This window comes from Opisthocomus hoazin, chromosome 4 (genome assembly GCF_030867145.1).
Source record: "Opisthocomus hoazin isolate bOpiHoa1 chromosome 4, bOpiHoa1.hap1, whole genome shotgun sequence".
Classification (NCBI taxonomy): domain Eukaryota; kingdom Metazoa; phylum Chordata; class Aves; order Opisthocomiformes; family Opisthocomidae; genus Opisthocomus; species Opisthocomus hoazin.
In genome coordinates, this window is record NC_134417.1 from 6,640,208 (window position 1) to 6,654,191 (window position 13,984).

Genomic DNA, 13,984 nt, shown 5'->3' on the forward strand with positions numbered 1-13,984 from the left:
CCCCTGCTTTCCTGCGCCGGGGGATGTTGGCTGGGCTGGTGAGGGCAGAAGTGGTCCAGGGTAGAGCCTGTTGCTCGGAGCATGTGGGGCCACGTGTCCTTCATAGGAGCTGGGACCAGGTGGGGGTCAAGGTCACCAGGGCAGGCCTGCCCCCTCCCCAGCCCCCCTGCCCCCCAGGCTGTTACTCCTGGGTCTGGATGCTGCCACAGCTTTCACAAAGCTGTGTCCAGTGAGAGGATCCACTTGAAGCAGGGTTGGCTTCTACCCAGCAAGGTCCAATTTAATATTGCCCTCTTCCCAAAGGTTTCTATGTCTGTCCCCCTCCCTCTCCTCCCAAACCCAAGCCCCTCGCCAACAAGCAGGTCTAAAGCTGCTGATGGGGACCTCTCAGCGGTGGCACCTGGAGAGTAAAGCCCTTCCAGGAGCTCCGGCCAGTGGTTCCCCCAGCACTTACTGGCCCCTTTACTGGGCCGAGCAGGATCGCCACCAAGCAGCAGGGTCTGCAAAAGGCTGCAGGAGGTGGGTGGAGGGCAAGGGCTGCTCCACGAGGACTGGACTCAGTTGGAGGGTCTGTGTTTCCCCCGGCAGGCTGGAGAAAATCTCTAACACCCCAAAACTGCCTGGTCACAGCAGCCGCTGTTTTAGTTGGTCAAAGCAGGCTGAGCCAATGTGTTCACCAGCTGCTGTCCCTGTGCAGGGTGGTGGGGTGATGCTGCTGGAGACACCGACAGCCCTTCTCTTGCAGGCTCTTTTCACAGCCCAGCCAATCTCCATCCCTAGACGTGGCAGTGGAGAGTTGCAAGGTCCTTACGTGCCACGATGCTCTCGTACACTGCACCTCACCTCAGTCCACGCCTGACTGCTAATAGGTCCTTGAGCTGCTCTTTTTCTGTTGTGCCTGAAGTATTGGGCTGAGCGGAGAAGCGTGGCTGTCTCCTAGCCCAGGCAGGGCGAGGCAGTGTCCCAAACACCTAGTAAAATCAATTCACCCAGCATGAACTGTCCAGGAGTTAAATCAGTTGCCCAGTCCCTGAAGACACCACCTCACACTCTCTAGTGAGCTTCATGCCACCAAGCCTTGGTGTTTTGGCAAGCAAGTCTCTAACTGATGCTCAGCTAGGCTCTCCTGCGTGGACAACAAGAAAAAGCTTTGTCCTCTGCCTAAGACTGTGAAAATCAAGTTGAACAAGAGGGGCTGCAAAAAACCTTGCTGGCAATCTGAGCTCCAGACGACAGTGCCCAGTAATCCCACGTCCATGGGGATTTCAGCAGACTGAGCCCTGGTGCTCAGGATGGAGCAAGGGGAAAATGGGGCCACCAGCAGCACTGCCGGCAGGCAGATGGCCCAGGGCGGCAGGACCTCGACCCGGTGGCACCGCGAGTGTCTGGGACCAGTGGTGGAAGGTGAGGATGAGCAGATAAGGCAAAGCTTTTCAAAGCCTTCATCGAGCAGCTTGTCACGCCGCCACACAAATCCTGGCTGGGGGGCCCCAAGAACATCCCACGGGCTGTGTTTGCCGAAGGGTGAGGACAGGAAAAGAGGCATTTTTCTGTGTTAGCCTGTCAGCACAGGACAAAAGGGTTCAGTCCTCAGAGGGTTTGCTACCACACTGGCTTTTAAGAACTCAAGGCATCAAGAATTTGCTCCTGGTATGAGGCTTTTTCTCTGTGGAGAGGGGATGGAGCTGCCTTGGGTGCGCAGTCCCACTCATCCCCCCCTCCCTGAGAGTGAGGGACAAGCCACTGCTGCTCAGTGTCCTGCCTGCAGCCCCCGGGGAAGGGGACAAGCCCTCCCAGGCAGTTGCCAGGAGTGCGGGAGATGGAGGGAAAGAGGGTGGAAAAGCTTCCCTGCCCACTGCCTGCCCCATCAAGCTGCTCCCCTGGGGCACAGGGACAAAGCCCTCCTCAGCCATGCTCTGGTGAGCAGCGGAATGGGGAGCCAGGCCAGGGAGCACTGCTGCACCCACTGCTGCTTCCTTCCAGGATCAGGAACGGCCAGGGCCACCATCGCTCCATCCCCAGCCTTGGTCACCTCCTCGCACACCCCAATGCTGTCTGCCTCCTGCCTTCCTCCCCCTCCCCCCAGCTGCTGAGGAGGTTGAAGAGGAGCGAGCAGAGAGGATGGGAAGAATGCAGCAGCATTTTTGGGGAGAATTCAGCCATCCAGGCTGGGCAAAACCCTGCTGCTTGTCGTCAGCCTCTGCAACCCTCCAGATCACAGCTTCCGCCTCCCATGCAGGTCACAGGGTTGTAAGACCACCAGTGATTCAGGGTAAACAACAACCTGTGATACTGTGTAAGCAGATAATTAAATGGCAGGTGATGTTGAATGGGGATAAGTGCGGTTTTCCTATTTTCTTCTCTTTACAGTCTTAGCATGTGCACAAAGCCACTCTCTTGCTAGAACAACAGCTCAGTTTGACCAGAGAGTCCAAAATCTGTTCAAATGAGAGGTGCATGTTTAAAATCATTTGGAAAAGAGGAGCCCATAAAAGGGAGAGCATCATTATGGCTCTCTACGCATCCATAATTCAGGGAGTGCATTTCTGCTCTCCCTGTCTCAGAAGGATATAGCTGCACTGGAAAACGTTCAAAAAGCAATAGAGATAGCCAAAGGTCTGCAGTGGCTCTTACACAGGAGTGTATAAATAGCCTAGCACTTCCGTCTGGGGCAGGATTTGTGGCTCAGGGACTTCATATTTAATAGCCCGTGATGGAGTTTTCCACCCCTGACTGGAAGAGCATTTGTGGGAAGAATTACTGCCCACGCGACTTGTCCTTAGGGCGGGCGGCAGGACCGGCAAGCTCGGTGAGGCACCGAGACCAGAGGTGCCACATGGTCAGCGGAGGCTCCGCATGAGCAGCGAGACGCAGGGCCCGCCTGGCCAACGTCCCTGTGTCCATCGTGGTGGCCTTGTGCCTGGGCTTTGCAGCGTGTGAGTGGGGCTGCTGGCTGCCCTGGCCAGGGAGGTAGGTCACACCATAGCAACTCCTCTCTTCCCTAACTTTTCAAACACTTGATTTTTTTTTTTTCAAAAAGTGGGTTAATTTGGTTTTTAAATACCTGGAGCTCCAGAAAAAAAAAACCAAAAACCAAAAAACAAATAAAAAACCCAAAAATCTGGGATGGCAAGTAATTAAAAAGCGAAGCCCACCCACCTGCCAGGCACTGTGCTATGTCCCAGGGGTGTGCTGGGTATGCAGCTCCCTGCGCATCGGTCTGGCACCACCTCGTGGGTACCCATCTTCTGCTCCCAGCCACCATGGTGGTTTGTGGCCCTGCAGCACAACGTGGTAGCATGGCTGGAAAGATTTTTGGTATCCAAAATGTGATTGCATTTCTACCTGCAGGCTGGAGCACTCACATGGAGGACTTCGGCTCCAGCCTTTGTCCTGGGGCTTTATTCTGCTTTAGGGTACAGGCGGGTGGACATTCACAGGAGACGTGGGTCCGGATCACCGACTCCAGGTCTCCCACTCCTGGGCAGGCTGTAGGTAGAGAGAGACCACTGAAACCACCTTCTCCTGTGCTTCCATTGAAAAGGAAGCAGTGGCTGCACAAATACCTTGGAGTGTCCAAGTCCTCCAGCGCAGAGTTTCCAGCCACTCACAAGGCAATAACACCATAATAAGCCACTAAGTGGCTTTTGAAACCATTAGCCAATTGCTGCATTAAAAGCTCTGGGTGCCGTGGGGGAAGCTCCGTCATTCCTCAGCCCCTTTTCGGCAAGACATCAACAAGAAGCTTCCCAGAGGCTCAGGTGGGGTCGGGGGGATGCCCCCACCTCATTGCACCAGGAGCAAGCTGGGGTGAGGTCCCTCCCGCATCAGAGGGCTGCGTGCTCACCCAGCTGGGTGCAGAGCCCTTCAGCCAGGATGGGGTCCTGGGTGGGGGAGACCCGCAGCATGGGCAAGCCAGAGCAAAAGGTGAGAGCGGGAGGTTTTTGTTTCGGCTGGCAATGAAGTGAGGGCGAGGGACTGGAGGAGCGAGCCAGGGGCTTGTCTGGCCACACAAGCCAGACACTACAAGCTGTAGCATCTTATTTTGAAGGCTTTTTAGTTTTATATAAATAAAACCATCCTGGAGAGAACAGGTAGGCCAGCAACCATGAGCTCGCACAATTTTAGGGTAGCATAGCTGTTACCCCTGGAAGGGCTGGCCAAGACGATCATCCACCTTCCTGCCACGAACTTTTGTAGGAGTGGTGAGGAGATGGAGCGAAAGAAGGTCTTCAAACAGCGCAGCCAGGCCAACCCTGGTACCAGCCTGGGCAGCATCCCTGGGCCTGGCACCCTCCGAGGGCCCTTCCCCACCTGCTGCCCCAGCGCCTTCCCCTGCAAGGCTGCAAGAGGATGCACTGAGGGTGACCTGCACCCAGGCTTGCAGGATCTTTTAAAAAAACGGTTCTTGGCTTCTTGGCTCTGCCTCGGACCCAGGAGAGGGCAGCAGCAGCCCAGGCTGCAGCCTCAGCTACCCTTTCCGAAGCTTGTCTTGGTCTCCTAAGCTGCCAGAGAAAGCTGCGAAAGAAAAGCAATGCATGGAGGGAGCAAGCAAAATGAAAAACCCAGCGGGCAGGCTAGTGGCACTCTCTTGGGCGTCAAAATTGTTTGCTTTCAAGATGGAAGTGGAAGGAATATGGTCTTTCTTTGACAAAAAACTGGAGTGCCAGGGCTTTCCATGGCAATCCTTCATTCTTTTGATATTGGTGATCACTGTACAGATGCATTTTGCAGCACCAGAAAATAAGGTGGTGATGCCAGGGATGTTCCCAGTAGAGGCAGAAGGTGAGCACAGGCAACAACACGCAGTGTGTGCACTTCAAACTGTGGCAGAGCTGCTAAAAGCCCATGAGATCCTGCTCTGGAGCTTTTGTGGCTTCACTGTGAGCACTTCAGGATAATGAAACGTGATGACCAGCACTTCACAGGCACGATGGCTGCCTCTCCCTCGCAGAGCTTGCTGCCCCTGAAAGGGCAGGCTGGAAACAAGGGAAGTTTCTACTTCTCCACCTCGGCACCCCAAACACGGGCTCCCTCCCAGCCCTGTCTGAGGTTCACAGCTGAACACTGTGAAACTCGAACTGCACATTTTCACTTTCAGCATCACATTTTTAGGTCAGCATCTCCCCGCACCGCTGCGGCCCTGCCTTTCAGCCCAGCCAGCCCGACAGCACGCTCCTGGTTTTACAGAGTGAGATCACCAGGATGAGTCACGGACCAGGTGAGTGGGAGGAGGACATCCTTACAGCCACGCTGAAATCACAGCCACCGCTTTGACAACACCTCACTGGAGCCAGCCTGGCTTTCGGTGCAGGCACTTCCACTTCTGCGCCTGTTGGTCTTCCCTGGGGCACACGGGCAGCAGCGTGTCCCTCTCCTGGCTTGCAGCATAAGGCTGAGCCCACAGCCATGTGGCCTCCGTTCTCAGTCAGGCTCAATTGATTCTTTTGATTTTCTTGGGGTTTTTTTGGTTCACACCCTCTGAAATCACAGCAAAGTGCAAAATTGCTGCTTACCAAAGCTGTTCTTCTGAAATGAGTCATTAAAGAAGGAGCTTTGTCACTCTGCCAGGCACAGCCCGGTTGCTTCTCTAATTCTAATGACACAAGAAAACAGCTCGCAGCTCCATTTGGGCTTCAACCTGCCTGCATCTGGGTGTTACCCAGCCTCCATCCAGAGCCTGGAAAGAGTAACTCTTGCATTACTCCCACCTCTACAGATAACCAGCCCTTTTCACCCCATTTTTGAGTGAAGGCCTCACACATCTACATCTGTAAGCTGGCTCTGATTACATTCCTTGTGTGAGCGACCAGGAGCTCTTGCATGTCTTCATGGCTTGAAGCAGGGAGGGTTTTCATCGGGGGGGGGGTGTCTGCTAAGGAGAGTCACATGTCCCACTGTGTGTGCTGGGAAAGCCTCTGTGAGCTACTGAACTTAAAGCTGTTGGGCTGATAGATGCAATGGTCCTCAACGCTTGTAGGTGTGGTAACATTTTGGTGATGCTGTGCTTTGTACCAGGCTAGCAGCATGTTTGGGGAGCTACCACTGTGTCCAGCACTCCTGCAAAACAGATCTTTTTTTCTTTGGTTCAGAAAACGCTTCAGCCAAACTCAGTGTTGCCTCTTCCATCCATCACTCCCTCCTTGGTGGCATCAGGGCAGAGGAGAGGCTGTGGAAGGAAGGAGCAACAGTAACATCTTCACATTTGACACTGTGTCCACACCAACTATTGCGAGACATTACAAAAATCACAGACAAACTTTTGAGCCTATTCAAAACTTATCCAACCCATTCTGGGCCACCAGATTTATGTATTACATACAGCCCAACTTTCTTTTTCCCCTGAGATGATGTCTCATGTCCTAAGTCTGCAGAGTCAATGGGAATGGTATGTTCTTGCTGCTTGAGAAAAGCCAGTCCACAATATTGGATCTCTTACTGCAATTTGGAGCATAGTTCCTTACCTTGAGCTTTTGGACTTCTCCTCCCCAGCATGCATGAGCTTTTTTTCTTAAGTCAGGACCAGAGACAGGAATCAGATAAGGGTCATTTGGAACTTTGTCTCATGTGTCTGGTGCAAGACCAAGAGCACATGTGAAGCTAGACCTGCTTTACATGACTGCTTTTAGTTCCTTATCATCTGTCTTTGCAGTCTGGTGCTGACATAGCCCCAAAAAAGCACTGCTCAGGTGCCTCTCATTCACCTCCAACCAGCTGTAGACAGCTCACAGCAAGCTGCTGAGCACAGATCCCTGAATTTTCTTCTTTCATTCTTTCCTCTCCTCTGCAGAGACTCCCCAGCCGAACCCTGTGATGGAGCGTGAATGCTGGGCACCTGAGTCTCAGACCTTCCCTACTATGAAGCCCTCCAGGACCTGGAAGAAGCGCACATCTCTCACATGGGGCAGCCCACACTCAACTTCTAAGTCCAGAAGTGTTTTGGCAGCAGCTTTTGGAGCAGAGCAGGTATGGCTCCAGTGAGATTTGTTGGCTTGATTTTTTTTTTTTTCTTTTAAAGCAATATAGTAAACAGATTTCATCCACCTGGTCAGTGGATTGGACAAGATCTGGCCTGATAATTTCATTTTTCTTTAAAACTGCTGATTGTTTGCAGCACTGTTGAAACATGTCCTGGGCTGCACACCTGCAGGCAACTAGCCTAAAAGCATGCCCACATATCTGAGCATTTAAAAATGAGTTCATACATTTGTCATGGAAGAGACATAAATGGACAGGATCATCAAGGTAATCATAATCTGAAGCCTGTGGTGTTATATGGTGAAAAGTAGTACAGGATGAGCAACAGAGATGTTGGAAGGGAGTTGAGAAGTGGAGCTCTGTGGGCACCACAGGTATCTTCCAGCAGACCCAAAGCTGACAGAATGGCATTGTCACCAAGAATGGCATCACCTGGGGTTTGTTAGTGCAAAAATCAGGAGCCAAGCATCAGAGCACGGCCTTGGCTATCGCTTTACCAAATATAGTGAGTCACAGTCCTTGAAAGCTCAGCGATTCTTCAGCTGATGTCTGGTGTGCACAGTTGCATGGATTAACCAAAATACAGGCTGTGGAGGAGATGCCCTGCATTCCTGCTGCGTGCTGCTTGTTGTGACAGAGCTGTCAGCCAGGAATGAGATATTTTTAGCTTGGTTTCCAAATGAAACAAAGCTCAGCAACCATGCTCCTTCTGTCAGCTCCTCCCTGCAACATTTGAAAGGTGACTACTTTCAAAGACCTTATTTTTTGCCCGGGAGATACGGCTCCAAAACATCAAACATCTGTAAGCATCAGGAAAACAGGCAAATGGGTAGAGGCAGAAGCCCCTCTCCTCCTGAAGTCATGGGGATGCTGCCACCTGACCACCCAGCACCGCCGCTCTCAAATACCCGTGCGCTGAAGAAGCCTTAGGGACACTCATCCCACCACTGTCCCACCACAACGCTGGATACCTGGCTTCACCAGCCACAGAGCTCATGGCCAGAGATGGACACTCCCTAGCACAGCTCCCGTCCTGCACTGCTGGCATGGCTCCTTCCCCTCCTTTGGTATAGCAGGGTGGCCTTGGTTAGGAGGAGACGTTGTTCGTGTACAGGCAAAGCCAAACAGGAGGAGTAACTTGGGTATTTGGCCCCAGGGGAGGCTGCAGAGCCTGTAGCAGCTGCAGGCACCCAAACTCCTCCTTAACAGCATGTCTTCGCTGTGCTCCCCCCACACCTTGCTTCCAGTTTCCCAAGCACACAAATTACTTGCAGAGGCGGTCTGTGCCAGACTTGAGCTGTCAGCCTTTAGGAGACATTGAACTGGCAGGATTATTATACCTTAGTTCACACGGGAAATAAATGCTTTCCACTTTTCAGCTCTGAACATTTCAATAATGGATAATTTCACCCAGCTCACCACGTGGTAGCGCCTGGACAAGCCGCTTGGTCAAGCTCTTCTTGGGTCTGTTGCACATTTATCCTTTTACTGTTGGGGTGGCAGCTGACATATGCCATATCCCCCATCCTGGAGCAGGTCCGGGTGGGCGAGGGGACTGGTGCCGGCCGTATCCAGCAGACACACCCCAATTGCATGACAGAGGCATGTATAAAACCACTGTCACGTGAGGGAGTCCTGGGCACAGATTTAGCAGCAGCAGCTCTGAGGTTGCTTCTCCCTCCTTTCCCAAAGGAGGACGCAGAGATGAAAATGCTAAGAGGAATGAGATGAAAAGAAAAAATATTCTTGAATAAGCAAACAATAATGATGCAGTAGTAGAGTAAGCCCAGGCCAGCAGAGTATGGAGGCACCCAGCCCCCATCAGTGCATCTAAGCCTTGCCCTCATTAGCAGAGACCTGTGCAGACTCAGCAGTGCTGTGGCACTATATGTCGTTTTCACTCATATGCGACAGTTATCAGCCGTGATACGGGTGACCAAACACCCAGCTGTAAGGGCTTCTCGGGGATGGTCAGGTATTTGAGACAAAAGCCTTTGTTTTTGAGGGGAAAGAAAGAAATCTGTTCTGCTATTGCCTCCAGCAAGTGGTAGATGAAAAAGGCCAGCCTTGCTGCTAATAAAAAATATAAGGCATTGAGAAAAAGGAGTATTTGGGACAGAGTGCAGCCCCAGCGCCAGTGAAAGGTCGGGCTGCCCAAGGGACCTCCTCAGCCAGCTGCTCAAGAGATTCAGGAGCTATGGAGTATTTCAAGCCTGAACTTCAATAACTAAGCCTGGCAACAAGCACCAGCTGTGCAAAAATGGGGACTTCTTTTTGCACGATTACGTCTTCCGGCCTTGAAATTTTGTTCTTCTGTTGCCTAAAGCACTGGTGTGTCCAGACATGGAGATTCTTCTTTTAATTCTGCATTCATTACCTAAGTACTATGAATGATCGTGTGTTTAAATAAAATAGCATTTCCACTGGGACAAGACCAGGCTAAGCACTGAGGTTTTTTTGCAGCACTACAGCATTTTTTGTAATCTGATTCCATGCATCCAGCCAGACACCAGCAAGGCAATGCACCAATAGTGTAGATAACACCCATCTACAAGAAGGGCCGGAAGGAGGATCCTGGGAACTACAGGCCTGTCAGCCTGACCTCGGTGCTGGGCAAGATTATGGAGTGGTTCATCCTGAGTGCACTCACCCAGGCATGTGAAGGACAACCAGAGGATCAGGCCTAGCCAGCATGGGTTCATGAAAGGCAGGTCCTGCTTGACCAATGTGATCTCATTCTGTGACCAGGTGACCTGCCTAGTGGATGAAGGAAAGGCTGTGGATGTCATCTACCTGGACTTCAGTAAGGCCTCTGACACTGTTCCCCACAGCACCCTCCTGGAGAAACGAGCTGCCCATGGTTTGGATGGGTGTACTCTTTGCTGGATAAAGAACTGGCTGGATGGCCGAGTGCAGAGAGTGGTGGTGAATGGAGTTAAATCTAGTTGGTGGCTAGTCAGAGTGGTGTTCCCCAGGGCTCAGTTTTGGGTCCGGTCTTGTTTAACATCTTTATCAATGATCTGGACAAGGGGATTGAGTGCTCCCTCAGTAAGTTTGCAGATGACACCAAGTTGGGTGGGAGTGTCCATCTGCTTGAGGGTGGGAAGGCTCTGCAGAGGGATCTGGACAGATTGGATTGATGGGCCGAGGCCAACTGTATGAGATTCAACAAGACCAAATGCTGGGTCCTGCACTTTGGTCACAACAACCCCATGCAACAGTACAGCCTTGGGGAGGAGTGGCTGGAAAGCTGCCCCGCAGAAAAAGATCTTGGGGTGCTGGTCGACAGCCGGCTGAACATGAGCCAGCAGTGTGCCCAGGTGGCCAAGAAGGCCAACAGCATCCTGGCTTGGATCAGGAATAGTGTGGCCAGCAGGAGTAGGGAGGTGATCGTGCCCCTGTACTTGGCACTGGTGAGGCCGTACCTTGAGTACTGTGTTCGGTTTTGGGTTCCTCACTACAAGCAGGACATTGAGGGGCTGGAGCATGGCAAGAGAAGGGCAATGAGGCTGGTGAAGTGTCTAGAGAACAAGTCTTCTGAGGAGTGGCTGAGGGAGCTGGGTTTGTTTAGTCTGGAGAAGAGCAGGCTGAGGGGGGACCTTATTGCTCTCTACAGCTACCTTAAAGGAGGTTGTAGTGAGGTGGGGGTTGGTCTCCTTTCTCAAGCAACTAGCAATAGGACGAGAGGCAATGGCCTCAAGCTGGGTCAGGGGAGGTTTAGATTAGATATTGGGAAAAAATTATTTACTGAAAGAGTGATCAGGCACTGGAACAGGCTGCCCAGGGAGATGGTTGAGTCCTCATCCCTGGAGGTGTTCAAAAAATGTGTAGATGTGGCACTTCAGGACATGGTTTAGTAGGCATGGTGGTGTTGGGCGGATGGTTAGACTTGATGATCTTAGAGGTCTTTTCCAACCTATGAATCTATGATTCTAGATTCATCTACCTCAAACCTGACATGAGTAAAGTGGCTACCATCAGGTCCCAGCATCCAGGGAGCAGCCCGGCGTCCTCCTGACCCATTGATGCAGCAGCAGAAGCACTGCCTTGGGAGGAGCAAAGTGATCATTGTTCTCTAGTGCTGTTTTCCACATGATACGGAAAATTACTGTACTGCTCTAAAGGATTCACCTCTGTATCTCCTCAGTGGGTTCAACATCCCCTTTCTGGCACTAACAACATCAAGTCCAAAGCCCCACATTTCCAGGACTGGCTGCATGTCTTTGCCCAGAGCAAAGTAGGTTTCTGGTCACAATAAATGAGACTATCATTTGAGGGAGACACACAGCAGGTCTCCTTGTCTGAAATGATAGGTTGGTATTTCCAAAAATCTTTCATAAACCAAAAAAATACTCAGTGTGTAGCAGGAATTGCAATCAAATAGAGGCTGGAATCTTTGAGGTGGCAGATGGCAGACAGTTGGTGACATTCACATCACCTTCATTGTACCCTACTCTACCTTCCTGGGAGGGACACGCACAGACAGAGCACTGTGTCTTCCCACTGCTCCCTTGAGCTGGCCACAGTTGACCCTATGGTAGCAACAGAGATGCGTGTCTTGGTTCATGAGCTCCTCTGTCTGGGGTCCTCCTTCTATTGCTAGGGTCTTATTTGGCCAACTGTTCCTTCTAAGCAAGGTCAGATTTAACACAGAATCATAGAATCATAGGATGCACATCCCGCTAAACTGTTGTCAGCGCTCGCCATATGTGATTCTGCAGCGCAGCGTAGAGCTCGTGGCCCCGGTAAGGTGGGCCTGTGTTGGTTTTAACTTGCAGCCTTTCCACCCAGGAGTGTTTGGTGTGATCCATATAGCAGGTTCCTTATTAGAGACCCTGCCCGGGCTGCGGTACTACCTAGAGCCTCCACACTGCTGTCATGGGTGGATTCTGCTGCTGCAGCCTTGGCAAGGTTGAAGAGTAACCTAACCTCAGCACAGCCCTCTTTTTTTGTCTGCTAAACTAGGAGAATCTCCCACCGTCTGGAAGTGGTGCCTTGAATGAGGGTAAGGATTTCATCTGAGTTACTGCAAGTGAAAGAACTTTCAGAACCAGCTGATGCCCAAATTTGGATCTAATTACACATTGCCTTCAGAAGTACTTGGAAATTTTGTATCGCATCCTTGCTTATCATCTCCGTAGCAGTCTGCAGAAGCTATTTCATGGCTTACAAGATGCGGAGGGATCGTTGAAGTAAAAGTTGCCATGCTGAGCCATGCCAAAGAGCTGTCTAGCCCAGAACCCACCTCCAGCAGTGGTCAGTGGCAGGTCCTTAGGGAAGAGAATAGGAAAGTCTTGCTTCAATACCCTTGTATGGCAGCCAAGCGCATTTGTCAGTGCTGGTCTTCTGGAACACCTCAAAGGTGAGGGCACGCACAGGGAGGGCGGGGTATCCAGCAGCAGCTCTCCCTGAGTCACGCTCACACTCGCCTGCCCATGTGCTGGGAGGTTTAGCTGCTTTGTGGGCAGGAGACCCAGACTTCCCTGTGTCGGGTGTTGCTCTCTTCTGTTGGAGCTCCAGCTGTCTCCAGGCCCTTCCACTTCTGCTCTGCAGAAAGGTCCTTCCACTTAACTTTTTGGGGTTATTGTTGTATTTTTTTAATAAGTTGTGTCTCTGGAAAAATGAAACCAGCAAAATTCCCTGCAGATTGCTTTCCTGTAGAACAGAAGGGAGCTGCGCGAGTCCAAGAACAAGCTCCGACTCCCGATCTGATCTAATAGCTATAGGAAAGTAGTCACACTTTTATGGGAATGTATTTTATTTTTTACTGTTTGGTATGGATTTTTTAATTTCATTTAGCTTTTTACTGGACTTTGGATCCGGCTTTCAAAGGCAATCGCAGATGTTAGCGAAAAACTCTGGCAGACCTTACAAAAAAAAAAATTCCAAATTTCAGAGACTCTCGAACTTTTCTTGCAGTTTCCTGTGGCTGACCAGTGGGATTATCCTGTGCTTCCCTCCTGCTCGCTCCCCTCACACAGAAGTCCCTGAGCCTTTGAAAGCTTTGGCAGCTGGTTGACTTTCCAGGGCATTCACATGTTGCTCCTGGCCCCAGTCCCACTGGCGGCGGCTGGTCCAGGCTGGCAGATCTGATCTTCCTACCAGCTCTGATCTGTGCTGATCGTCCCTTATGCAACAGCAGCTTGGGGTGACACAGCAAAGACAGTTTTGGGGCTTTGCAGACACTTCTTTGCCTTGAATTTTCTGTGTGTCTGAAGACAGGTCTGGTGAAGAAGGGGTGGCAGAGCCAGCCTGATAAGATCAGCAGCTCCTTGAGGCTCAAATCTCTGCTAACTTTGAACTGAGGTTCCTAAATTCCCTTTGCATCATCTGGGTTGAGAAATATTCTAACCTGGTTAGGGCCAAAGACAATAAAATAAGTTATGTCTTTTAATTGCGGGGTTTTGGTTCCTTACAAATGAAGCAAATTAAAGAAACTATGCCAGTTGTGTCTTGTTTATGAACAAAGCTGCTGTGGAGAAGGTTTCTCTGGGGTTGCACTGTTGGTTTTAAATGAATCGCACTACAGAACTTCACCAAGGGCCTCCAAGGCAGCTGGGCTCTGCTGGCACTGCCGGGTGCCCATCTCCTCAGGGAAGGCCACCCCGGGTCTTGCCGCTGGTGGCGTCTCTCCTCTTGACACATGGCCGCCGAGGGGTCTGTTGGAGCAGCCCTCCTACGGCTTGCATAACCCAGCACAGCAGGAGCAAATCTGCCCTCAGGATTCCTCTCCCTTGCACATCGAATCGCTGGGATGCGTCATACCAAGCTGCTTTAGAGTGAGAGCTGCATGTTTTCATAGCCTGTCCGGGTGTCCAACAGCAAGGGTCACAGGTGGAGGGTCCCAAGAGCTCTGCTCTTCTCTTCCACAGACTGGCCCTGCTGCCCCACCACAGGGATTTTCCAGGCAAATTTAAGGGAGACCAAGAAAGAGTAAGCAGAAAGCAGACAAGCAGTTCTGGACACATTTTGTCAGGACAGTGTGGAGTCACCCCTACCGAAGGCA